Source organism: Somniosus microcephalus, chromosome 13 (genome assembly GCF_052327205.1).
Source record: "Somniosus microcephalus isolate GS21.2 chromosome 13, FLI_Smic_1.0, whole genome shotgun sequence".
Classification (NCBI taxonomy): Eukaryota; Metazoa; Chordata; class Chondrichthyes; order Squaliformes; family Somniosidae; genus Somniosus; species Somniosus microcephalus.
Window position 1 is genome coordinate 68,724,409 of NC_140999.1, and position 26,744 is coordinate 68,751,152.

A 26,744-nucleotide genomic window follows, 5' to 3' on the forward strand; every position below is an offset into this window, starting at 1 on the left:
TCTGACTGAGGTCGCCGTGAGGTCTGATTGGGGTCACCGTGAGGCCTGATTGAGGTCACCATGAGGTCTGATTGGGGTCACAGTGAGGTCTGATTCTGGTCACCATGAGATCTGATTGGGGTCACCATGACGTCTGATTGGGGTCACCGTGAGGACTGATTGGGGTCACCGTGAGTTCTGATTCGGGTCACCATGAGGTCGGATTGTGGGCACCATGAGGTCTGACTGAGGTCACCGTGAGGCTTGATTGGGGTCACCGTGAGCTCTGACTGGGTTCATTGTCCGGTCTGATTGGGTCATGGTGTGGTCTGATTAGGGTCATTGTGAGGTCTGACTGGGGTCACCGTGAGTTCTGACTGGAGTCACCGTGAGGTCTGGCTGGAGTCACCATGCGGTCTGACTGAGGTCACCGTGAGGTCTGACTGAGGTCACCGTGCGGTCTGATTGGGGTCACCGTGAGGTCTGATGGGGGTCACCCTTAGGTCTGACTGAAGTCACCGTGAGCACTGATTGGGGTCACCGTGCGGTCTGGTTGGGGTCACCGTGCGATCTGATTGGGGTCACCATGAGGTCCGATTGAGGTCACCTTGAGGTCTGATTTAGGTTACCGTGAGGTCTGACTGGGGTCACCGTGCGGTCTGACTGAGGTCACCATGTGGTCTGATTGGGGTCACCTTGCAGCCTGACTGAGGTCACCGTGCGGTCTGATTGGGGTCACTGTGAGGTCTGACTGAGGTCACCGTGCGGTCTTACAGAGGTCACCGTGCGGCCTGATTGGGGTCTTCGTGCGGTCTGACTGAGGTCACCATGTGGTCTGACTGAGGCCACCATGCGGTCTGACTGAGATTACCGTGAGGTCTTCCTGAGGTCACCGTGCGGTTTGATTGGGGTCACCGTGCGGTCTGATTGGGGTAGCCGCGAGCTCTGACTGGGGTCACCGTGCGGTCTGACTAAGGTCACTGTGAGGTCTGATTTGGGTCACCGTGCGGTCTGATTGGGATCACCGTGAGCTCTGTTTGGGGTCACCATGAGCTCTGACTGAGGTCACCGTGTGGTCTGATGTGGGTCACCCTGAGGTCTGACTGAGGTCATCGTGAGTACTGATTGGGGTCACCGTGAGTTCTGACTGGGGTCACCGTGAGGTCTGACTGGAGTCACCGTGCGGTCTGACTGAGGTCACCGTGTGGTCTGATTGGGGTCACCGTGCAGTCTGACTGAGGTCACCGTGCGGTCTGATTGGGGTCACTGTGAGGTCTGACTGAGGTCACCGTGAGGTCTGACTGAGGTCACCATGCGGTCTGATTGGGGTCACCGTGCGATCTGATTGGAGTCACCGTGCGGTCTGACTGAGGTCACCGTGTGGTCTGATTGGGGTCACCGTGCAGTCTGACTGAGGTGACCGTGCGGCCTGATTGGGGTCACTGTGAGGTCTGACTGAGGTCAACCTGTGGTCTGACTGAGGTCACCGTGAGGACTGATTGGGTCACCGTGAGGACTGATTGGGGTCACCGTGAGGTCTGATTGGAGTCACCGTGCGGTCTGATTGGGGTCACCGTGTGGTCTGACTGAGGTCGCCGTGAGGTCTGACTGGGTTCACCATGCTGTCTGATTGGGGTCAGCACGTGGTCTGACTGAGGTCACCGTGAGGACTGATTGGGGTCACCGTGAGGTCTGATTGAGATCACCGTGCGGTCTGATTGGGGTCACCGTGCGGTCTGATTGGGATCACCGTGATAGCTGTCTAGGGTCACCGTGCGGTCTGACTGGGGTCGGCGTGAAGTCTGACTGGGGTCACCGTGCGGTCTGATTGGGGTCACCATGCGGTCTGACTGGGGTCGGCGTGAAGTCTGACTGGGGTCACCGTGAGGTCTGACTGAGGTCACCGTGCGGTCTGATTGGGGTCACCGTGTGGTCTGATTGGGGTCACCATGCGGTCTGACTGAGATCACCGTGTCGTCTGATTGGGGTCACGGTGCGGTCTGACTGACGTCACTGTGCGGTCTGATTGGGGTCACCGTGTGGTTCTGATTGAGGTCACCGTGCGGTCTGACTGAGTTCACCATGTGGTCTGATTGGGGTCTCCGTGCGATCTGATTGGGGTCACCGTGCGATCTGATTGGGGTCACCGTGCGTTCTAACTGAGGTCACCGTGAGTTTTGATTCGGGTCACCGTGAGGTCTGATTCGGGTCACCGTGAGGTCTGACTGAGGTTACCGTGAGGTCGGATTTGGGTCACCGTGAGGTCTGATTGGGGTCACCGTTCAGTCTGATTGGGGTCATGGTGAGCTCTGACTGGGGTCACCGTGCGGTCTGACTGATGTCACCATGAGGACCGACTGAGGTCACCATGCGATCTGAATGGGGTGACCTTGCGGTCAGATTGGGGTCAGCGTGCGGTCTGACTGAGGTCACCGTGTCGTCTGATTGGGGTCACGGTGCGGTCTGACTGACGTCACTGTGCGGTCTGATTGGGGTCACCGTGTGGTTCTGATTGAGGTCACCGTGCGGTCTGACTGAGTTCACCATGTGGTCTGATTGGGGTCACCGTGCGATCTGATTGGGGTCACCGTGCGATCTGATTGGGGTCACCGTGCGTTCTAACTGAGGTCACCGTGAGTTTTGATTCGGGTCACCGTGAGGTCTGATTCGGGTCACCGTGAGGTCTGACTGAGGTTACCGTGAGGTCGGATTGGGGTCACCGTGAGGTCTGATTGGGGTCACCGTTCAGTCTGATTGGGGTCATGGTGAGCTCTGACTGGGGTCACCGTGCGGTCTGACTGATGTCACCGTGAGGACCGACTGAGGTCACCATGCGATCTGAATGGGGTGACCTTGCGGTCAGATTGGGGTCAGCGTGCGGCCTGATTGGGGTCTCCGTGCGGCCTGACTGAGGTCACCATGTAGTCTGACTGAGGTCTCGGTGCGGTCTGACTGAGGTCAACGTGAGGTCTACCTGAGGTCACCGTGCGGTCTGATTGGGGTCACCATGCGGTCTGACTGGGGTCGGCGTGAAGTCTGACTGGGGTCACCGTGCGGTCTGATTGGGGTCACCATGTGGTCTGATTGGGGTCACCGTGCGGTCTGACTGAGGTCACCGTGTCGTCTGATTGGGGTCACGGTGCGGTCTGACTGACGTCACTGTGCGGTCTGATTGGGGTCACCGTGTGGTTCTGATTGAGGTCACCGTGCGGTCTGACTGAGTTCACCATGTGGTCTGATTGGGGTCACCGTGCGATCTGATTGGGGTCACCGTGCGATCTGATTGGAGTCACCGTGCATTCTGACTGAGGTCACCGTGAGTTTTGATTCGGGTCACCGTGAGGTTTGATTCGGGTCACCATGAGGTCTGACTGAGGTCACCGTGAGGTCGGATTGGGGTCACCGTGAGGTCTGATTGGGGTCACCGTTCAGTCTGATTGGGGTCATGGTGAGCTCTGACTGGGGTCACCGTGCGGTCTGACTGATGTCACCGTGAGGACTGACTGAGGTCACCATGCGATCTGAATGGGGTGACCTTGCGGTCAGATTGGGGTCAGCGTGCGGCCTGATTGGGGTCTCCGTGCGGCCTAACTGAGGTCACCGTGTAGTCTGACTGAGGTCTCGGTGCGGTCTGACTGAGGTCAACGTGAGGTCTACCTGAGGTCACCATGCGGTTTGATTGGGGTCAACGTGCGATCTGATTGGGGTGACCATATGGTCTGACTGAGGTCACCGTGTGGTCTACCTGAGGTCACCGTGCAGTTTGATTGGGGTCTCCGTGCGGTCTGATTGGGGTCACCGTGCAGTCTGATTGTTGTCATGGTGAGCTCTGACTGGGGTCACCGTGCGGTCTGACTGAGGTCACCGTGAGGTCTTATGAGGGTCACCCTGAGGTCTGACTGAGGTCACCCTGAGGTCTGATTGGGGTCACCGTGAGCTCTGACTCGGTTCACTGTCCGGTCTGATTGGGTCATGGTGAGGTCTGATTGGGGTCATTGTGAGTTCTGACTGGGGTCATCGTGAGGTCTGACTGGAGTCACCGTTTGGTCTGATTGGGGTCACCGTGTGGTTCTGATTGAGGTCACCATGCGGTCTGACTGAAGTCACCGTGTGGTCTGAATGGGGTTACCGTGCGGTCTGACTGAGGTCTCCGTGCGGCCTGAATGGGTTCTCCATGCGGTCTGACTGAGGTCACTGTGTGGTCTGACTGAGGTCACCGTGAGGTCTGACTGAGGTCACTATGATGTCTGACTGAGGTTACAGTGAGGACTGATTGGGGTCACCGCGCGGTCTGGTTGGGGTTACTGTGCGATCTGATTGGGGTCACCGTGCGGTCTGATTGGGATCACCGTGAGCTCAGACTGGGGTCACCATGAGCTCTGACTGAGGTCACCGTGACGTCTGATTGGGGTCACCATGAGGTCTGACTGAGGTCACGGTGAGGTCTGATTGAGGTCACCGTGAGGTCTGACTGGGGTCACCGTGCGGTCTGATTGGCGTCACCGTGCAGTCTGATTGGGGTCACCGTGCAGTCTGATTGGGGTCATGGTGAGCTCTGACTGGGGTCACCGTGTGGTCTGACTGAGGTCACCGTGAGGTCTGATGGGGGTCACCCTGAGGTCACCGTGAGGACTGACTGAGGTCACCATGCGATCTGAATGGGGTGACCTTGCGGTCAGATTGGGGTCACCGTGCGGCCTGATTGGGGTCTCCGTGCGGTCTGACCGAGGTCACCGTGTAGTCTGACTGAGGTCACGGTGCGGTCTGACAGAGGTCAACGTGAGGTCTACCTGACGTCACCATGCGGTTTAGAAACATAGCAACATAGAAGATAGGAACAGGAGTAGGCCATCCGGCCCTTCGAGCCTGCTCCACCATTCAACGAGATCATGGCTGATCATCCAAACCCTAGCATCCGGTTCCTACACCGACAGCCATCCCACCCAAGCCCTATCCCCGTAACCCCGTAATCCCACGTATTTAATCCCCCCTAACACTAAGGGCCAATTTTTATCATGGCCAATCAAACTAACCCACACATCTTTGGACTGTGGGAGGAAACCGGAGCACCCGGAGGAAACAGTGCTAGCCACTATGCCGCCGTTTGATTGGGGTCACCGTGCGATCTGATTGGGGTCACCATGTGGTCTGACTGAGGTCACCGTGAGGTCTTACTGAGGTCACCGTGCGGTCTTACTGAGGTCACCGTGCGGCCTGATTGGGGTCTCCGTGCGGTCTGACTGAGATCACCGTGTGGTCTGACTGAGGTCACCATGCGGCCTGACTGAGGACACCGTGAGGTCTACCTGAGGTTACCGTGCGGTTTGATTGGGGTCTCCGTGCGGTCTGATTGGGGTCACCGTTCAGTCTGATTGGGGTCATGGTGAGCTCTGACTGGGGTCACCATGCGGTCTGACTGAGGTCACCGTGAGGTCTGATGGGGGTCACCGTGAGGTCTGACTGTGGTCACCGTGAGGTCTGACTGAGGTCACCGTGCGGCCTGATGGGGGTCACCGTGAGGTCTGACTGTGGTCACCGTGAGGTCTGACTGAGGTCACCGTGCGGCCTGATTGGGGTCACCGTGCGATCTGATTGGAGTCACCGTGAGGTCTGATGGGGGTCACCCTGAGGTCTGACTGAAGTCACCGTGAGGACTGGTTGGGGTCACCATGCGGTCTGGTTGGGGTCACCTTGCGATCTGATTGGGGTCACTGTGAGGCCTGACTGGGGTCACCGTGCGGTCTGATTGTGGTCACCGTGCGATCTTAGTGAGGCCACCGTGTGGCCTGATTGGGGTCTCCGTGCGGTCTGACTGAGGTCACCATGCGGTCTGACTGAGGCCTCCGTGAGGTCTACCTGAGGTCACCGTGCGGTTTGATTGGGGTCACCTTGCGGTCTGATTGGGGTCACCGTGCAGTCTTATTGGGGTCATGGTGAGCTCAGACTGGGGTCACCGTGCGGTCTGACTGAGGTCACCGTGAGGTCTGATGGGGGTCACCCTGAGGTCTGACTGAGGTCACCGTGAGTACTGACTGAGGGCACCGTGCGATCTGAAAGGGGTAATCTTGCAGTCAGATTGGGGTCACCGTGCGGTTTGATTGGGGTCACCGTGCGTTCTGACTGAGGTGACCGTGAGTTCTGATTGGGGTCACCATGAGGTCTGATTGGGGTCACCATGAGGTCTGATGGTGGTCACCCTGATGTCTGACTGAGGTGACCGTGAGTTCTGATTGGGGTCACCATGAGGTCTGATTGGGGTCACCATGAGGTCTGATGGTGGTCACCCTGATGTCTGACTGAGGTCACCGTGAGGTCTGATTGGGGTCACCGTGAGCTCTGACTGGGTTCACTGTCCGGTCTGATTGGGGCATGGTGCGGTCTGATTGCGGTCATTATGAGGTCTGACTGAGGTCACCGTGAGTTCTGACTGGTCGTCACCGTGAGGTCTGACTGGAGTCACCGTTTGGTCTGATTGGGGTCACCGTGTGGTTCTGATTGAGGTCACCATGCGGTCTGACTGAGTTCTCCGTGCGGCCTGAATGGGGTCCCCATGCGGTCTGACTGAGGTCACCGAGTGGTCTGACTGAGGTCACCATGCGGTCTGACTGAGGTCGCCATGCGGTCTGACTGAGGTCTCCGTGCGGCCTGAATGGGGTCACCGTGCGGTCTGACTGAGGTCACCGTGTGGTCTGATTGGGGTCACTGTGCGATCTGATTGGGGTCACCGCGCGGTCTGACTGAGGTCACCGTGCGGCCTGATTGGGGTCCCCTTGAGGTCTGACCGAGATTGCCGTGAGGTCTGATTGGGGTCACCGTGCGATCTGATTGGGGTCACCGCGCGGTCTGACTGAGGTCACAGTGAGGTTTGATTCAGGTCACCGTGAGGTCTGATTGGGGTCACCCTGAGGTCTGACTGAAGTCGCCATGAGGACTGATTGCGATCACCATGAGGCCTGATTGGGGTCACCGTGCGGTATGAGTGGGGTCACCGTGTGGTCTGGCTGAGGTCACCGTGAGTTCTGATGGGTGTCGCTCTGAGGTCTGACTGAGGTCACCGTGAGGACTGATTGGGGTCACCATGAGCTCTGACTGGGTTCACCGTCCGTTCTGATTGGGGTCATGGTGAGGTCTGACTGGGTTCATCGTGCGCTCTGATTGGGGTCACCATGCGATCTGATTGGGGTCTCCATGAGGTCTGATGGTGGTCACCCTGAGGTCTGACTGAAGTCACCGTGAGGACTGATTGGGGTCACCGTGCGGTCAGGTTGGGGTCACCGTGCGATCTGATTGGGGTCACCATGTGGTCTTACTGAGGTCACCGTGTGGCCTGATTGGGGTCACCGTGTGGTCTGACTGAGGTCACCATGTGGTCTGACTGAGGTCACCGTGCGGTTTGATTGGGGTCACCGTGCGGTCTGATTGGGGTCACCGTGCAGTCTTATTGGGGTCATGGTGAGCTCTGACTGGGGTCACCGTGCGGTCTGATTTGGGTCACCGTGCGGTCTGATTGGGGTCACCGTGCGGTCTTACTGAGGTCACCGTGTGGCCTGATTGGGGTCACCGTGTGGTCTGACTGAGGTCTACCTGAGGTCACCGTACGGTTTGATTGGGGTCACCGTGTGGTCTGACTGAATTCACCGTGAGGACTGACTGAGGTCACCATGCGATCTGAATGGGGTGATCTTGCGGTCAGATTCGGGTCACCATGCGGCCTGATTGGGGTCTCCGTGCGGTCTGACTGAGGTCACCGTGTAGTCAGACTGAGGTCACCGTGCGGTCTGACTGAGGTCAACGTGAGGTCTACCTGTGGTCACCGTGCGGTTTGATTGGGGTCAAGGTGCGATCTGATTGGGGTCACCATGTGGTCTCACTGAGGTCACCATGAGTTCTGATTGGGGTCACCATGAGGTCTGATTGGGGTCACCATGAGGTCTGACTGAGGTCACCGTGAGATCTGATTGGGGTCACCGTGAGCTCTGACTGGGTTCACTGTCCGGTCTGATTGGGTCATGGTGAGGTCGGATTGGGGTCATTGTGAGGTCTGACTGGGGTCACCGTGAGTTCTGACTGGGGTCACCGTGAGGTCTGACTGGAGTCACCGTTTGGTCTGATTGGGGTCACCGTGTGGTTCTGATTGAGGTCATCATGCGGTCTGACTGAAGTCACCATGTGGTCTGATTGGGTTCACCGTGCGGACTGACTGAGGACTCCATGCGTCCTGAATGGGGTCTCCATGCAGTCTGACTGAGGTCACCGTGTGGTCTGACTGAGGTCACCGTGTGGCCTGACTGAGGTCACTGTGCCGTCTGACTGAGGTCACCGTGTGGTCTGATTGGGGTCACCGTGCGATCTGATTGGGGTCACCGTGAGGTCTGACCGAGGTTGCCGTGAGGTCTGACTGAGGTCACCGTGAGGTCTGATGGGGGTCACCCTGAGGTCTGACTGAAGTCACCGTGAGGACTGGTTGGGGTCACCGTGTGGTCTGGTTGGGGTCACTGTGCGATCTGATTGGGGTCACCGTGAGGTCCGATTGCGATCACCGTGAGGTCTGATTGGGGTCACCGTGCGGTCTGACTGGGGGTCACCGCGAGCTCTGACTGGGGTCACCGTGCAGTCTGATTGGGGTCACCGTGCGGTCTGATTTGGGTCACCGTGCGGTCTGATTGGGATTACTGTGAGCTCTGACTGGTGTCACCGTGCGGTCTGTTTGGGGTCACCATGAGCTCTGACTGAGGTCACCGTGAGGACTGATGGGGGTCACCATGAAGTCTGACTGAGGTGATCGTGAGGACTGATTGGGGTCACCGTGCGGCCTGATTGGTGTGTCCGTGCAGCCTGATTGGGGTCTCCATGCGGTCTGACTGAGGTCACCGTGCAGTCTGATTGGGGTCACCATGCGGTCTGATTTGGGTCACCGTGCGGTCTGATTGGGATTACTGTGAGCTCTGACTGGTGTCACCGTGCGGTCTGATTGGGGTCACCGTGTGGTTCTGATTGAGGTCACCGTGCGGTCTGACTGAGTTCACCATGTGGTCTGATTGGGGTCACCGTGCGATCTGATTGGGGTCACCGTGCGATCTGATTGGAGTCACCGTGCATTCTGACTGAGGTCACCGTGAGTTTTGATTCGGGTCACCGTGAGGTTTGATTCGGGTCACCGTGAGGTCTGACTGAGGTCACCGTGAGGTCGGATTGGGGTCACCGTGAGGTCTGATTGGGGTCACCGTTCAGTCTGATTGGGGTCATGGTGAGCTCTGACTGGGGTCACCGTGCGGTCTGACTGATGTCACCGTGAGGACTGACTGAGGTCACCATGCGATCTGAATGGGGTGACCTTGCGGTCAGATTGGGGTCAGCGTGCGGCCTGATTGGGGTCTCCGTGCGGCCTGACTGAGGTCACCGTGTAGTCTGACTGAGGTCTCGGTGCGGTCTGACTGAGGTCAACGTGAGGTCTACCTGAGGTCACCATGCGGTTTGATTGGGGTCAACGTGCGATCTGATTGGGGTGACCATATGGTCTGACTGAGGTCACCGTGTGGTCTACCTGAGGTCACCGTGCAGTTTGATTGGGGTCTCCGTGCGGTCTGATTGGGGTCACCGTGCAGTCTGATTGTTGTCATGGTGAGCTCTGACTGGGGTCACCGTGCGGTCTGACTGAGGTCACCGTGAGGTCTTATGAGGGTCACCCTGAGGTCTGACTGAGGTCACCCTGAGGTCTGATTGGGGTCACCGTGAGCTCTGACTCGGTTCACTGTCCGGTCTGATTGGGTCATGGTGAGGTCTGATTGGGGTCATTGTGAGTTCTGACTGGGGTCATCGTGAGGTCTGACTGGAGTCACCGTTTGGTCTGATTGGGGTCACCGTGTGGTTCTGATTGAGGTCACCATGCGGTCTGACTGAAGTCACCGTGTGGTCTGAATGGGGTTACCGTGCGGTCTGACTGAGGTCTCCGTGCGGCCTGAATGGGTTCTCCATGCGGTCTGACTGAGGTCACTGTGTGGTCTGACTGAGGTCACCGTGAGGTCTGACTGAGGTCACTATGATGTCTGACTGAGGTTACAGTGAGGACTGATTGGGGTCACCGCGCGGTCTGGTTGGGGTTACTGTGCGATCTGATTGGGGTCACCGTGCGGTCTGATTGGGATCACCGTGAGCTCAGACTGGGGTCACCATGAGCTCTGACTGAGGTCACCGTGACGTCTGATTGGGGTCACCATGAGGTCTGACTGAGGTCACGGTGAGGTCTGATTGAGGTCACCGTGAGGTCTGACTGGGGTCACCGTGCGGTCTGATTGGCGTCACCGTGCAGTCTGATTGGGGTCACCGTGCAGTCTGATTGGGGTCATGGTGAGCTCTGACTGGGGTCACCGTGTGGTCTGACTGAGGTCACCGTGAGGTCTGATGGGGGTCACCCTGAGGTCACCGTGAGGACTGACTGAGGTCACCATGCGATCTGAATGGGGTGACCTTGCGGTCAGATTGGGGTCACCGTGCGGCCTGATTGGGGTCTCCGTGCGGTCTGACCGAGGTCACCGTGTAGTCTGACTGAGGTCACGGTGCGGTCTGACAGAGGTCAACGTGAGGTCTACCTGACGTCACCATGCGGTTTAGAAACATAGCAACATAGAAGATAGGAACAGGAGTTGGCCATCCGGCCCTTCGAGCCTGCTCCACCATTCAACGAGATCATGGCTGATCATCCAAACCCTAGCATCCGGTTCCTACACCGACAGCCATCCCACCCAAGCCCTATCCCCGTAACCCCGTAATCCCACGTATTTAATCCCCCCTAACACTAAGGGCCAATTTTTATCATGGCCAATCAAACTAACCCACACATCTTTGGACTGTGGGAGGAAACCGGAGCACCCGGAGGAAACAGTGCTAGCCACTATGCCGCCGTTTGATTGGGGTCACCGTGCGATCTGATTGGGGTCACCATGTGGTCTGACTGAGGTCACCGTGAGGTCTTACTGAGGTCACCGTGCGGTCTTACTGAGGTCACCGTGCGGCCTGATTGGGGTCTCCGTGCGGTCTGACTGAGATCACCGTGTGGTCTGACTGAGGTCACCATGCGGCCTGACTGAGGACACCGTGAGGTCTACCTGAGGTTACCGTGCGGTTTGATTGGGGTCTCCGTGCGGTCTGATTGGGGTCACCGTTCAGTCTGATTGGGGTCATGGTGAGCTCTGACTGGGGTCACCATGTGGTCTGACTGAGGTCACCGTGAGGTCTGATGGGGGTCACCGTGAGGTCTGACTGTGGTCACCGTGAGGTCTGACTGAGGTCACCGTGCGGCCTGATTGGGGTCACCGTGCGATCTGATTGGAGTCACCGTGAGGTCTGATGGGGGTCACCCTGAGGTCTGACTGAAGTCACCGTGAGGACTGGTTGGGGTCACCATGCGGTCTGGTTGGGGTCACCTTGCGATCTGATTGGGGTCACTGTGAGGCCTGACTGGGGTCACCGTGCGGTCTGATTGTGGTCACCGTGCGATCTTAGTGAGGCCACCGTGTGGCCTGATTGGGGTCTCCGTGCGGTCTGACTGAGGTCACCATGCGGTCTGACTGAGGCCTCCGTGAGGTCTACCTGAGGTCACCGTGCGGTTTGATTGGGGTCACCTTGCGGTCTGATTGGGGTCACCGTGCAGTCTTATTGGGGTCATGGTGAGCTCAGACTGGGGTCACCGTGCGGTCTGACTGAGGTCACCGTGAGGTCTGATGGGGGTCACCCTGAGGTCTGACTGAGGTCACCGTGAGTACTGACTGAGGGCACCGTGCGATCTGAAAGGGGTAATCTTGCAGTCAGATTGGGGTCACCGTGCGGTTTGACTGAGGTGACCGTGAGTTCTGATTGGGGTCACCATGAGGTCTGATTGGGGTCACCATGAGGTCTGATGGGGGTCACCCTGATGTCTGACTGAGGTCACCGTGAGGTCTGATTGGGGTCACCGTGAGCTCTGACTGGGTTCACTGTCCGGTCTGATTGGGGCATGGTGCGGTCTGATTGCGGTCATTATGAGGTCTGACTGAGGTCACCGTGAGTTCTGACTGGTCGTCACCGTGAGGTCTGACTGGAGTCACCGTTTGGTCTGATTGGGGTCACCGTGTGGTTCTGATTGAGGTCACCATGCGGTCTGACTGAGTTCTCCGTGCGGCCTGAATGGGGTCCCCATGCGGTCTGACTGAGGTCACCGAGTGGTCTGACTGAGGTCACCATGCGGTCTGACTGAGGTCGCCATGCGGTCTGACTGAGGTCTCCGTGCGGCCTGAATGGGGTCACCGTGCGGTCTGACTGAGGTCACCGTGTGGTCTGATTGGGGTCACTGTGCGATCTGATTGGGGTCACCGCGCGGTCTGACTGAGGTCACCGTGCGGCCTGATTGGGGTCCCCTTGAGGTCTGACCGAGATTGCCGTGAGGTCTGATTGGGGTCACCGTGCGATCTGATTGGGGTCACCGCGCGGTCTGACTGAGGTCACAGTGAGGTTTGATTCAGGTCACCGTGAGGTCTGATTGGGGTCACCCTGAGGTCTGACTGAAGTCGCCATGAGGACTGATTGCGATCACCATGAGGCCTGATTGGGGTCACCGTGCGGTATGATTGGGGTCACCGTGTGGTCTGGCTGAGGTCACCGTGAGTTCTGATGGGTGTCGCTCTGAGGTCTGACTGAGGTCACCGTGAGGACTGATTGGGGTCACCATGAGCTCTGACTGGGTTCACCGTCCGTTCTGATTGGGGTCATGGTGAGGTCTGACTGGGTTCATCGTGCGCTCTGATTGGGGTCACCATGCGATCTGATTGGGGTCTCCATGAGGTCTGATGGTGGTCACCCTGAGGTCTGACTGAAGTCACCGTGAAGACTGATTGGGGTCACCGTGCGATCTGATTGGGGTCACCATGTGGTCTTACTGAGGTCACCGTGTGGCCTGATTGGGGTCACCGTGTGGTCTGACTGAGGTCACCATGTGGTCTGACTGAGGTCACCGTGCGGTTTGATTGGGGTCACCGTGCGGTCTGATTGGGGTCACCGTGCAGTCTTATTGGGGTCATGGTGAGCTCTGACTGGGGTCACCGTGCGGTCTGATTTGGGTCACCGTGCGGTCTGATTGGGGTCACCGTGCGGTCTTACTGAGGTCACCGTGTGGCCTGATTGGGGTCACCGTGTGGTCTGACTGAAGTCTACCTGAGGTCACCGTACGGTTTGATTGGGGTCACCGTGTGGTCTGACTGAATTCACCGTGAGGACTGACTGAGGTCACCATGCGATCTGAATGGGGTGATCTTGCGGTCAGATTCGGGTCACCATGCGGCCTGATTGGGGTCTCCGTGCGGTCTGACTGAGGTCACCGTGTAGTCAGACTGAGGTCACCGTGCGGTCTGACTGAGGTCAACGTGAGGTCTACCTGTGGTCACCGTGCGGTTTGATTGGGGTCAAGGTGCGATCTGATTGGGGTCACCATGTGGTCTCACTGAGGTCACCATGAGTTCTGATTGGGGTCACCATGAGGTCTGATTGGGGTCACCATGAGGTCTGACTGAGGTCACCGTGAGATCTGATTGGGGTCACCGTGAGCTCTGACTGGGTTCACTGTCCGGTCTGATTGGGTCATGGTGAGGTCGGATTGGGGTCATTGTGAGGTCTGACTGGGGTCACCGTGAGTTCTGACTGGGGTCACCGTGAGGTCTGACTGGAGTCACCGTTTGGTCTGATTGGGGTCACCGTGTGGTTCTGATTGAGGTCATCATGCGGTCTGACTGAAGTCACCATGTGGTCTGATTGGGTTCACCGTGCGGACTGACTGAGGACTCCATGCGTCCTGAATGGGGTCTCCATGCAGTCTGACTGAGGTCACCGTGTGGTCTGATTGGGGTCACCGTGCGATCTGATTGGGGTCACCGTGAGGTCTGACCGAGGTTGCCGTGAGGTCTGACTGAGGTCACCGTGAGGTCTGATGGGGGTCACCCTGAGGTCTGACTGAAGTCACCGTGAGGACTGGTTGGGGTCACCGTGCGGTCTGGTTGGGGTCACTGTGCGATCTGATTGGGGTCACCGTGAGGTCCGATTGCGATCACCGTGAGGTCTGATTGGGGTCACCGTGCGGTCTGACTGGGGGTCACCGCGAGCTCTGACTGGGGTCACCGTGCAGTCTGATTGGGGTCACCGTGCGGTCTGATTTGGGTCACCGTGCGGTCTGATTGGGATTACTGTGAGCTCTGACTGGTGTCACCGTGCGGTCTGTTTGGGGTCACCATGAGCTCTGACTGAGGTCACCGTGAGGACTGATGGGGGTCACCATGAAGTCTGACTGAGGTGATCGTGAGGACTGATTGGGGTCACCGTGCGGCCTGATTGGTGTGTCCGTGCAGCCTGATTGGGGTCTCCATGCGGTCTGACTGAGGTCACCGTGCAGTCTGATTGGGGTCACCATGCGGTCTGATTTGGGTCACCGTGCGGTCTGATTGGGATTACTGTGAGCTCTGACTGGTGTCACCGTGCGGTCTGTTTGGGCTCACCATGAGCTCTGACTGAGGTCACCGTGAGGACTGATGGGGGTCACCATGAAGTCTGACTGAGGTGATCGTGAGGACTGATTGGGGTCACCGTGCGGCCTGATTGGGGTCTCCGTGCGGCCTGATTGGGGTCTCCGTGCGGTCTGACTGAGGTCACCGTGCGGTCTGACTGAGGTCACCATGATGTCTAGCTGAGGTCACCGTGCGGTTTGATTGGGTTCACCGTGCGGTCTGATTGGGGTCATGGGGAGCTCTGACTGGGGTCACCGTGCGGTCTGACTGAGGTGACCGTCAGGTCTGATGGATTCACCCTGAGGTCTGACTGAGGTCACCCTGAGGACTGACTGACAGGTCACCGTGAGGTCTGATTGAGGTAACAATGCGGTCTGACTGAGGTCACCGTGTGATCCGAATGGGGTGACCTTGCGGTCAGATTGGGGTCACCATGCGGTCTGATTGGTGTCACCGTGAGCTCTGACTGAGGTCACCGTGCGGTCTGATTGGGGACATGGGGAGTTCTGACTGGGGTGACCGTGAGTTCTGACTGGGGTGACCGTGAGTTCTGACTGGGGTGACCGTGAGTTCTGACTGGGGTGACCGTGCGGTCTGATTGGGGTGACCGTGCGGTCTGATTGGGGTCACCGTGCGGTCTGATTGGTGTCACCGTGAGCTCTGACTTGGGTCACCGTGCGGTCTGATTGGGATCACCGTGAACTCTGACTAGGGTCACCATGCGGTCTGTTTGGGGTCACCATGAGCTCTGACTGAGGTCACTGTGAGGTCTGGTTGGGGTCACCATGAGGTCTGACTGAGGTCATCGTGAGGACTGATTGGGGTCACCGTGCGGTCTGATTGAGGTCACCGTGATCTCTACCTGAGGTCACCGTGCGGTTTGATTGGGGTCACCGTGCGGTCTGATTGGGGTCACCGTGCAGTCTGATTGGGGTCATGGTGAGCTCTGACTGGGGTCACCGTGCGGTCTGACTGAGGTCCCCGTGAGATCTGATGGGGGTCACCCTCAGGTCTGACTGAGGTCACCCTGAGGACTGACTGAGGTCACCATGAGGTCTGATTGAGGTAACAATGCGGTCTGACTGAGGTCACCGTGCAATCTGAATGGGGTGATCTTGCGGTCAGATTGGGGTCACCGTGCGGTCTGATTGGTGTCACCGTGAGCTCTGACTGGGGTCACCGTGCGGTCTGATTGGGGTCATGGTGAGTTCTGACTGGGGTCACCCTGAGTTCTGACTGCGGTCACATTGTGGTCTGTTTGGGGTCACCGTGAGCTCTGACTGGGGTCACCGTGCGGTCTGTTTGGGGTCACCATGAGCTCTGACTGAGGTCACCATGAGGTCTGATGGGGGTCACCCTGAGGTCTGACTGAGGTCATCGTGAGGACTGATTGGGGTCACCGTGCGGTCTGATTGGGGTCACCGTGCAGTCTGATTGGGGTCATGATGAGCTCTGACTGGGGTCACCGTGCGGTCTCATTGGTGTCACCATGAGCTCTGACTGGGGTCACCGTGCGGTCTGACTGAGGTCATCGTGAGTTCTGATGGGTGTCACCCTGAGGTCTGACTGAGGTCACCGTGAGGACTGATTGGGGTCACCGTGAGCTCTGACTGGGTTCACCATCTGTTTTGATTGGGGTCATGGTGAGGTCTGACTGGGGTCACCGTGAGGTCTGACTGGAGCCACCTTGCGGTCTGATTGGGATCACCGTGCGATCTGATTGTGGTCACCATGAGGTCTGATGGGGGTCACCCTGAGGTCTGACTGAAGTCACCGTGAGGACTGATTGGGGTCACCGTGCGGTCTGGTTGGGGTCACCGTGCGATCTGGTTGGGGTCACCGTGCGATCTGATTGGGGTCACCGTGAGGTCCAATTGAGGTCACCGTGAGGTCTGATTGGGGTCACCGTGAGGTCTGATTGGGGTCACCGTACGGTCTGATTGGGATCACCGTGAGCTCTGACTGGGGTCACCGTGCGGTCTGTTTGGGGTCACCATGAGCTCTGACTGAGGTCACCGTGAGCTCTGACTGGGGTCACCGTGCGGCCTGATTGGGTTAACCGTGAGGTCTGCCTGGGGTCACCGTGAGGTCTGATGGGGGTCACCCTGAGGTCTTACTGAGGTCACTGTGAGGTCTGATTGAGGTAACAATGCGGTCTGACTGAGGTCACCGTGCGATCTGAATGGGGTGACCTTGCGGTCTGATTGGGGTCACCGTGTGGTCTGATTGGGGTCACCTTGTGGTCTGACTGAGGTCACCGTGTGGCCTGATTGGGGTCTCCGTGCGGTCTGACTGAGGTCACCGTGTGGTCTGACTGAGTCAGCGTGCGGTTTGATTGGGGTCACCGTGCGTTCTGACTGAGGTCACCGTGCGTTCTGACTGAGGTCACCATGAGGTCTGATGGTGGTCACCCTGAGGTCTGGCTAAGGTCACCGTGAGGACTGATTGGGGTCACCGTGAGGTCTGACTGAGGTCACCATGAGGTCTGATGGTGGTCACCCTGAGGTCTGACTGAGGTCACCGTGAGGACTGATTGGTGTCACCGTGAGCTCTGACTGGGGTCACCGTGTGGTCTGACTGAGGTCACCGTGAGGTCTGATTGGGATCACCGTGCGGGCTGATTGGGATCACCGTGCGATCTGATTGTGGTCACCGTGCGGTCTGACTGAGGTCACCGTGCGGTCTGACTGAGGTCACCGTGCGGTCTGACTGAGGTCACCGTGCGGTCTGACTGAGGTCACCGTGAGGTCTGACTGAGGTCACCGTGCAGCCTGACTGGGATCACCGTGCGATCTGATTGGGGTCACCGTGCGGTCTGACTGAGGTCACCGTGAGGTCTGATTGGGGCCACCGTGCAGTTTGACTGAGGTTGCCATGAGGTCTGACTGGGTTCACCGTGAGGCCTGACCGAGGTTGCCGTGACGTCTGATTGAGGTCACCATGAGGTCTGAGTGAGGTAACAGTGAGGTCTGATTCGGGTCACCATGAGGTCTGACTGAGTTCACCATGAGGTCTGATGGGGGCAACCCTGAGGCCTGACTGAAGTCACCGTGAGGACTGATTGGGGTCACCGTGAGGTGTGATTGAGGTAACAACGCTGTCTGACTGAGGTCACCGTGCGGCCTGATTGGGGTCACCGTGCGGTCTGGTTGGGGTCACCGTGCGATCTGATTGGGGTCATCGTGAGGTTCGATTGAGGTCACCGTGAGGTCTGATTGGGGTCTCCGTGCGGTCTGATTGGGATCACCGTGAGCTCTGACTGGGATCACCGTGCGGTCTGTTTGGGGTCACCATGAGCTCTGATTTGGGTCACCGTGCGGTCTGATTGGGATCACCGTGAGCTCTGACTAGGGTCAACGTGCGGTTTGTTTGGGGTCACCATGAGCTCTGACTGAGGTCACCGTGAGGTCTGATGGGGGTCACCATGAGGTCTGACTGAGGTCATCGTGAGGACTGATTGGGGTCACCGTGTGGTCTGATTGGGGTCACCTTGTGGTCTGACTGAGGTCATCGTGAGGACTGATTGGGGTCACCGTGCGGTCTGATTGGTGTCACCGTGTGGTTCTGATTGAGGTCACCTGGCAGCCTGATTGGGATCACCGTGCGATCTGATTGTGGTCACCGTGTGGTCTGACTGAGGTCACCGTGAGGTCTGATTGGGGTCACCGTGCAGTTTGACTGAGGTCGCCGTGAGGTCTGATTGGGGTCACCGTGAGGACTGATTGAGGTCACCATGCGATCTGAATGAGGTCCTTGTGTGGTCTGATTGGGGTCACCGTGAGGTCTGACCGAGGTTGCCGTGACGTCTGATTGAGGTCACCATGAGGTCTGAGTGAGGTAACAGTGAGGTCTGATTCGGGTCACCATGAGGTCTGACTGAGTTCACTGTGAGGTCTGTTGGGGGTAACCCTGAGGTCTGACTGAAGCCACCGTGAGGACTGATTGGGGTCACCATGAGGTGTGATTGAGGTAGCAACGCGATCTGATTGGGGTCACCGTGCGGTCTGTTTGGTGTCACCATGAGCTCTGATTTGGGTCACCATGCGGCCTGATTGGGATCACCGTGAGCTCTGACTAGGGTCACCGTGCGGTTTGTTTGGGGTCACCATGAGCTTTGACTGAGGTCACCGTGAGGTCTGATGGGGGTCAACATGAGGTCTGACTGAGGTCATCGTGAGGACTGATTGGGGTCTCTGTGCGGTCTGACTGAGGTCACCGTGTGGCCTGATTGGGGTCACCATGTGGTCTGGCTGAGGTCACCGTGCGGCCTGACTGAGGTCACCGTGAGGTCTAACTGAGGTCACTGTGCGGTTTGATTGGGGTCACCATGTGATCTGATTGGGTCACCATGCGGTGTGACTGAGGTCATCGTGCGGTCTGATTGGGGTCACCGTGCGTTCTGACTGAGGTCACTGTGAGGTCTTATTGGGGTCACCATGAGGTCTGTTTGGGTTCACCATGAGGTCTGATTGGGGTCACCATGAGGTCTGATTGGGGTCACCGTGTGGTCTGATTGAGGTCACCGTGAGCTCTGACTGGGGTGACCGTGCGGTCTGACTGAGGTCATGGTGAGTTCTGACTGGGGTCACCGTGAGTTCTGACTCGGGTCACCGTGTGGTCTGATTGGAGTCATGGTGAGTTCTGACTGGGGTCACCGTAAGGTCTGACTGAGGTAACAATGCAGTTTGACTGAGGTCACCGTGAGGTCCGAATGAGGTCACGGTGAGGTCTGACTGGGGTCACCGTGCGGTCTGACTGAGGTCACCGTGTGGTCTGATTGGGGTCACCGTGCAGTTTGACTGAGGTTGCCATGAGGTCTGATTGGGGTCACCGTGAGATCTGACTGAGGTCACCGTGAGGTCTGATTGGGGTCACCGTGAGGACCGATTGAGGTCACCATGCGATCTGAATGAGGTCCTTGTGTGGTCTGATTGGGGTCACCGTGAGGTCTGACCGAGGTTGCCGTGACGTCTGATTGAGGTCACCATGAGGCCTGAGTGAGGTAACAGTGAGGTCTGATTCGGGTCACCATGAGGTCTGACTGAGTTCACTGTGAGGTCTGTTGGGGGTAACCCTGAGGTCTGACTGAAGTCACCGTGAGGACTGATTGGGGTCACCGTGAGGTGTGATTGAGGTAACAACGCGGTCTGACTGAGGTCACCATGCGGTCTGGTTGGGGTCACCGTGCGATCTGATTGGGATCACCGTGAGCTCTGACTGGGATCACCGTGCGGTCTGTTTGGCGTCACCATGAGCTCTGATTTGGGTCACCGTGCGGTCTGATTGGGATCACCGTGAGCTCTGACTGGGATCACCGTGTGGTCTGTTTGGGGTCACCATGAGCTCTGACTGAGGTCACCGTGTGGTTCTGATTGAGGTCACCGTGCGGTTTGATTGGGATCACCGTGCGATCTGATTGTGGCCACCGTGCAGTCTGACTGAGGTCACCGTGAGGTCTGACTGAGGTCACCGTGCAGCCTGATTGGGGTCTCCGTGCGGTCTGATTGGGATCACCGTGAGCTCTGACTGGGCTCACCATGCGGTTCGTTTGGGGTCACCATGAGCTCTGACTGAGGTCACTGTGAGGTCTGATGGGGGTCACCATGAGGTCTGACTGAGGTCACCGTGAGGACTGATTGGGGTCACCGTGCGGGCTGACTGAGGTCACCGTGCGGCCTGATTGGGGTCTCCGTGCGGTCTGACTGAGGTCACCGTGTTGTCTGACTGAGGTCAACGTGCGGTCGGACTGAGGTCACCCTGAGGTCTGATTGAGGTCACCATGAAGTCTGTCCGAGGTCACCGTGAGGTCTTATTGGGGTCACCGTGAGGTCTGATTGGGGTCACCATGAGGTCTGATTGAGGTCACCGCGAGCTCTGACTGGGGTCACCGTGCGGTCTGACTGAGGTCATGGTGAGTTCTGACTGGGGTCACCGTGAGTTCTGACTGGGGTCACCTTGAGGTCTACCTGAGGTCACCGTGCGATCTGATTGGGGTCACCATGCGGTGTGACTGAGGTCACCGTGCAGTCTGATTGGGGTCACGGTGAGTTCTGACTGGGGTCACCGTGAGTTCTGACTGGGGTCACCATGCGGTCTAATTGGAGTCACCGTAAGGTCTGATTGTGGTCACCGTGAGGTCTGACTGAGGTCACGGCGAGGTCTGATTGAGGTCACCGTGCGATCTGACTGAGGTCACTGTGAGGTCTGATGGGGGTCACCCTGATGTCTGACTGAGGTCACCGTGTGGACTGACTGGGGTCGCCGTCAAGTCTGACTGGCGTCACCGTGAGGTCTGACTGGGGTCAGCGTGCGGTCTGACTGAGGTCACCGTGACGTCTGACTGGGGTCACCGTGTGGTCTGATTGGTGTCACCGTGTGGTCTGATTGGGGTCACCGTGCGGTCCGACTGAGGTTACCGTGTGGTCTGACTGAGCCCACCGTGCGATCTGATTGGGGTCTCCGTGCAGTCTGACTGAGGTCACCGTGTATTTTGACTGAGGTCACCGTGCGGTCTCACTGAGGTCACCGTGAGGTCTGATTGAGGTCACCGTGAGGTCTAACAGAGGTCACCGTGCGGTCTGATTGGGGTCAACATTCGATCTGATTGAGGTCACCGTGAGGTCTGACTGAGGCCACCGTGCGGTCTTATTGCTGTCACCGAGCAAATTCATTGGGGTCACCGTGCGGTCTGACTGAGATCACCGTGAGGTCTGGTTGTTGTCACCATGAGGTCTGATTGAGGTCACCGTGCGATCTGATTGAGGTCACCGTGCGATCTGATTGAGGTCACCATGAGTTATGACTGAGGTTACCGTGTGGTCTGACTGAGCCCACCGTGCGATCTGATTGGGGTCACCGTGAGGTCACCGTGCGGTCTCACTCAGGTCACCGTGAGGTATGATTGAGGTCACCGTGATGTCTGACTGAGGCCACCCTGCGGTCTCATTGGGGTCAACGTTCGATCTGATTGAGGTCGCCGTGAGGTCTGATTGGGGTCACCATGAGGTCTGATTGAGGTAACAGTGCGGTCTGACTGAGATCACCGTGCAATCTGATTGGGGCCACCGTGAGTCCGATTGAGGTCACCGTGAGGTGTGACTTGAGACACCACTTGGTCTGATTGGGTTCACCGTGCGGTCTGATTGCGGTCACTGTGAGCTCTGACTGGGGTCACCATGCGGTCTGATTGGGGTCACCGTGCCGTCTGATTGGGGTCACCATGAGGTCTGCCTGAGTTCACCGTGCGGTCTGACTGGGGTCACCGTGCGGTCTGATTGGGGTCACCGTGTGGCCTGATTAGGATCACCATGCAATCTGATTGGGGTCTCCGTGCGGTCTGACTGAGGTCACCGTGTGTTTTGACTGAGGTCACCGTGCGGTCTCACTGAGGTCACCGTGAGGTCTGATTGAAGCACCGTGAGGTCTGACTGAGGTCACCATGCGGTCTGATTGGGGTCAACATTTGATCTGATTGAGGTCACCGTGCGGTCCGACTGAGTTCACCGTGCGATCTGATTGGAGTCTCCATGCGGTCTAACTGAGGTCACCGTGTGTTATGACTGGGGTAACCGTGCGGTCTGATTGGGGTCACCGTGCGGTCTGATTGGGGTCACCGTGCGATCTGATTGGGGTCACTGTGCGATCTGACTGAGGTCACCGTGAGGTCTGAATGGAGTCACCATGAGGTCTGATTGGGTCAACATTCGATCAGATTGAGGTCACCGTGAGGTCTGACTGAAGTCACCGTGCGGTCTGATTGGGGTCACCGAGCGAATTGATTGAGGCCACCGTGAGTTCTGATTGGGCTCACCATGCGGTCTGACTGAGGTCGCCGTGAGGTCTGACTGGGGTCACCGTGCGGTCTGGCTGAGGTTGCCGTGAGGTCTGACTGAGGTCACCATGAGGTCTGACTGAGGTCACAGTGAGGTCTGGCTGGGGTCACCGTGAGGTCTGACTGGGGTCACCGTGCGGTCTGATTGAGGGCACCGTGCGGTCTGATTGAGGGCACCGTGCGGTCTGATTGGGGTCACCGTGCGGTCTGATTGGTGTCACCGTGCGATCTGATTGAGGTCACCGTGCGGTCTGATTGGTGTCACCGTGCGGTCTGTCTGAGGTCACCGTGTGGCCTGTCTGAGGTCACCATTCGGCCTGATTGAGGTCACCGTGCAGCCAGATTGAGTTCACCGTGTGGTCTGATTGGGGTCACCGTACGATCTGACTGAGGTCGCCGTGAGGTCTGATTGGCGTCACTGTGAGCTATGACTGAGGTCATCGTGTGGTCTGATTGGTTCACCATGAGGTCTGATTGAGGTCACCGTGCAATCTGCCTGGGGCCACTGTGAGCTCTGACTGGGGTCACCATGTGGTCTGACTGGGGTCACCATGTGGTCTGATTGGCGTCACCGTGATGTCTGATTGGGGTCATCATGCGGTCTGATTGGTGTCAACGTGAGCTCTGACTGGGGTCACCGTGCGGTCTGATTGGGGACACGGTGACTTCTGACTGGGGTCACCGTGAGTTCTGACTGGGGTGACCATGCAGTCTAACTGGACTCACCGTAAGGTCTGATTGTGGTCACCGTGAGGTCTGACTGAGGTCACGGTGAGGTGTGTTTGAGGTCACCGTGCGATCTGACTGAGATCACCGTGCGATCTGACTGAGGTCACTGTGAGGTCTGATTGGCGTCACCTTGAGGTCTGACTGAGGTTGCCGTGAGATCCGATTGAGGTCACCATGAGGTCTGATTGGTGTCACTGTGCGGTCTGATTGGGGACACCGTGAGCTCTTACTGAGGTTACCGTGAGGTCTGATGGGGGTCACCCTGATGTCTGACTGAGGTCACCGTGAGAACTGACTGGGGTCGCTGTGAAGTCTGACTGGGGTCACCGTGCGGTCTGATTGGGGTCACCATGAGGTCTGACTGAGGTCACCGTGAGGTCTGACTGAGGTCACCGTGCGGTCTGATTGGGGTCAACATTCGATCTGATTGAGGTCACCGTGTGGTCTGATTAGGGTCACCGTGCGGTCCGACTGAGTTCACCGTGCGATCTGATTGGGGTCACCGTGTGGTCTGACTAAGTTCACCGTGCGATCTGGTTGGGGTCTCCGTGCGGTCTGACTGAGGTCACCGTGTGTTTTGACTGGGGTCACCGTGCGGTCTGATTGGGGTCACCGTGCGGTCTGATTGGGGTCACCGTGCGATCTGATTGGGCTCACCATGCGGTCTGACTGAGGTCACCGTGAGGTCTGACTGAGGTCACTGTGAGGTCTGATTGGGGTCACCGTGAGGTCTGGCTGAGGTTGCCATGAGGTCTGATTGAGGTCACCTTGAGTTCTGTCTGAGGTCACCGAAGGTCTGATTGAGGTCACCGTGAGGTCTGACTGAGGTCACTGTGCGGTCTGATTGAGGTCACCATGAGCTCTGACTGGGGTCACCGTGCGGTCTGATTGGGGTCACCGTGCGGTCTGATTGGGGTCACCGTGCGGTCTGACTGAGGACACCATGAGGTCTGATTGGGGTCACCGTGCGATCTGATTGGTGTCACCGTGAGGTCTGACAAAGGTCACAGTGCAGTCTGACTGAGGCCACCGTGTGGTCTGATTGGTGTCACCGTGCGGTCTCTCTGAGGTCACCGTGCGGTCTCTCTGAGGTCACCGTGCGGTCTGTCTGAGGTCACCGTTCGGCCTGATTGAGGTCACCGTGCGGCCAGATTGAGGTCACCGTGTGGTCTGATTGGGGTCACCGTACGGTCTGACTGAGGTCACCGTGCGGTCTCACTCAGGTCACCGTGTGGTCTGATTGGGGTCACCGTGCAGTCCGACTGAGTTCACCGTGCGATCTGATTGGGGTCACCGTATGGTCTGACTAAGTTCACCGTGTGTTTTGACTGAGGTCACCGTGAGGTCTGACTCGGGTCACCGTGAGCTCTGACTGAGGTCAGCGTGAGGTCTGAATGTGGTCACCATGAGGTCTGATTGAGGTCACTGTGAGGTCTGACTGAGGTCACTGTGAGGTCTGATTGAGGTCACCGTGTGGTCTGATTGAGGTCACCGTGAGGTCTGATTGGCGTCACCGTGAGCTATGACTGAGGTCATCGTGTGGTCTGATTGGGGTCACCATGAGGCCTGATTGAGGTCACCGGGCAATCTGACTGTGGTCACCGTGAGCTCTGACTGGGGTCACCATGTAGTCTGTCTGCGGTCACTGTTCGGCCTGATTGAGGTCACCATGCGGCCTGATTGAGGTCACCATGCGGTCTGACTGAGGTCACCGTGAGGTCTGATTGAGGTCACCGTGAGGCCTGACTGAGGTCACCGTGCGGTCTGATTGGGGTCAACATTCGATGTGATTGAGGTCACCGTGAGGTCTGACTGAGGTCACCGTGCGGTCTGATTGGGGTCACCGATTGAATTGATTGGGGTCACGGTGCTGTCTGACTGAGGCCACCGTGAGGTCTGGTTGGGTTCACCGTGCGGTCTGACTGAGGTCGACGTGAGGTCTGACTGAGGTCACCGTGAGCTCTGACTGAGGTCAGCATGAGGTCTGATTGAGGTCACCTTGAGGTATGATTGAGGTCACCGTGATGTCTGACTGAGGCCACCCTGCGGTCTCATTGGGGTCAACGTTCGATCTGATTGAGGTCGCCGTGAGGTCTGATTGGGGTCACCATGAGGTCTGATTGAGGTAACAGTGCGGTCTGACTGAGATCACCGTGCAATCTGATTGGGGCCACCGTGAGTCCGATTGAGGTCACCGTGAGGTGTGACTTGAGACACCACGTGGTCTGATTGGGTTCACCGTGCGGTCTGATTGCGGTCACTGTGAGCTCTGACTGGGGTCACCATGCGGTCTGATTGGGGTCACCGTGCCGTCTGATTGGGGTCACCATGAGGTCTGCCTGAGTTCACCGTGCGGTCTGACTGGGGTCACCGTGCGGTCTGATTGGGGTCACCGTGTGGCCTGATTAGGATCACCATGCAATCTGATTGGGGTCTCCGTGCGGTCTGACTGAGGTCACCGTGTGTTTTGACTGAGGTCACCGTGCGGTCTCACTGAGGTCACCGTGAGGTCTGATTGAAGCACCGTGAGGTCTGACTGAGGTCACCATGCGGTCTGATTGGGGTCAACATTTGATCTGATTGAGGTCACCGTGCGGTCCGACTGAGTTCACCGTGCGATCTGATTGGAGTCTCCATGCGGTCTGACTGAGGTCACCGTGTGTTATGACTGGGGTAACCGTGCGGTCTGATTGGGGTCACCGTGCGGTCTGATTGGGGTCACCGTGCGATCTGATTGGGGTCACCGTGCGATCTGACTGAGGTCACCGTGAGTTCTGAATGGAGTCACCATGAGGTCTGATTGGGTCAACATTCGATCAGATTGAGGTCACCGTGAGGTCTGACTGAAGTCACCGTGCGGTCTGATTGGGGTCACCGAGCGAATTGATTGAGGCCACCGTGAGTTCTGATTGGGCTCACCATGCGGTCTGACTGAGGTCGCCGTGAGGTCTGACTGGGGTCACCGTGCGGTCTGGCTGAGGTTGCCGTGAGGTCTGACTGAGGTCACCATGAGGTCTGAGGTCACAGTGAGGTCTGGCTGGGGTCACCGTGAGGTCTGACTGGGGTCACCTTGCGGTCTGATTGAGGTCACCATGCGGTCTGACTGAGGTCACCGTGAGGTCTGATTGAGGTCACCGTGAGGCCTGACTGAGGTCACCGTGCGGTCTGATTGGGGTCAACATTCGATGTGATTGAGGTCACCGTGAGGTCTGACTGAGGTCACCGTGCGGTCTGATTGGGGTCACCGATTGAATTGATTGGGGTCACGGTGCTGTCTGACTGAGGCCACCGTGAGGTCTGATTGGGTTCACCGTGCGGTCTGACTGAGGTCAACGTGAGGTCTGACTGAGGTCACCGTGAGCTCTGACTGAGGTCAGCATGAGGTCTGATTGAGGTCACCTTGAGGTCTGATTGAGGTCACCGTGTGGTCTGATTGAGGTTACCATGTGGTTTGACTGAGGTCACAATGAGGCCTGATTGAGGTCACCGTGAGGTCTGATTGGGGTCACCGTGAGGTCTGACTGGGGTCACCGTGAGCTCTGACTGAGGTCAGCATGTGGTCACCATGAGGTCTGATTGAGGTCACCGTGCGATCTGACTGAGGTCTCTGTGAGGTCCGATTGAGGTCACCGTGAGCGCTGACTGAGGTCACCGTGAGGTCTGATTGAGGTCACCTTGAG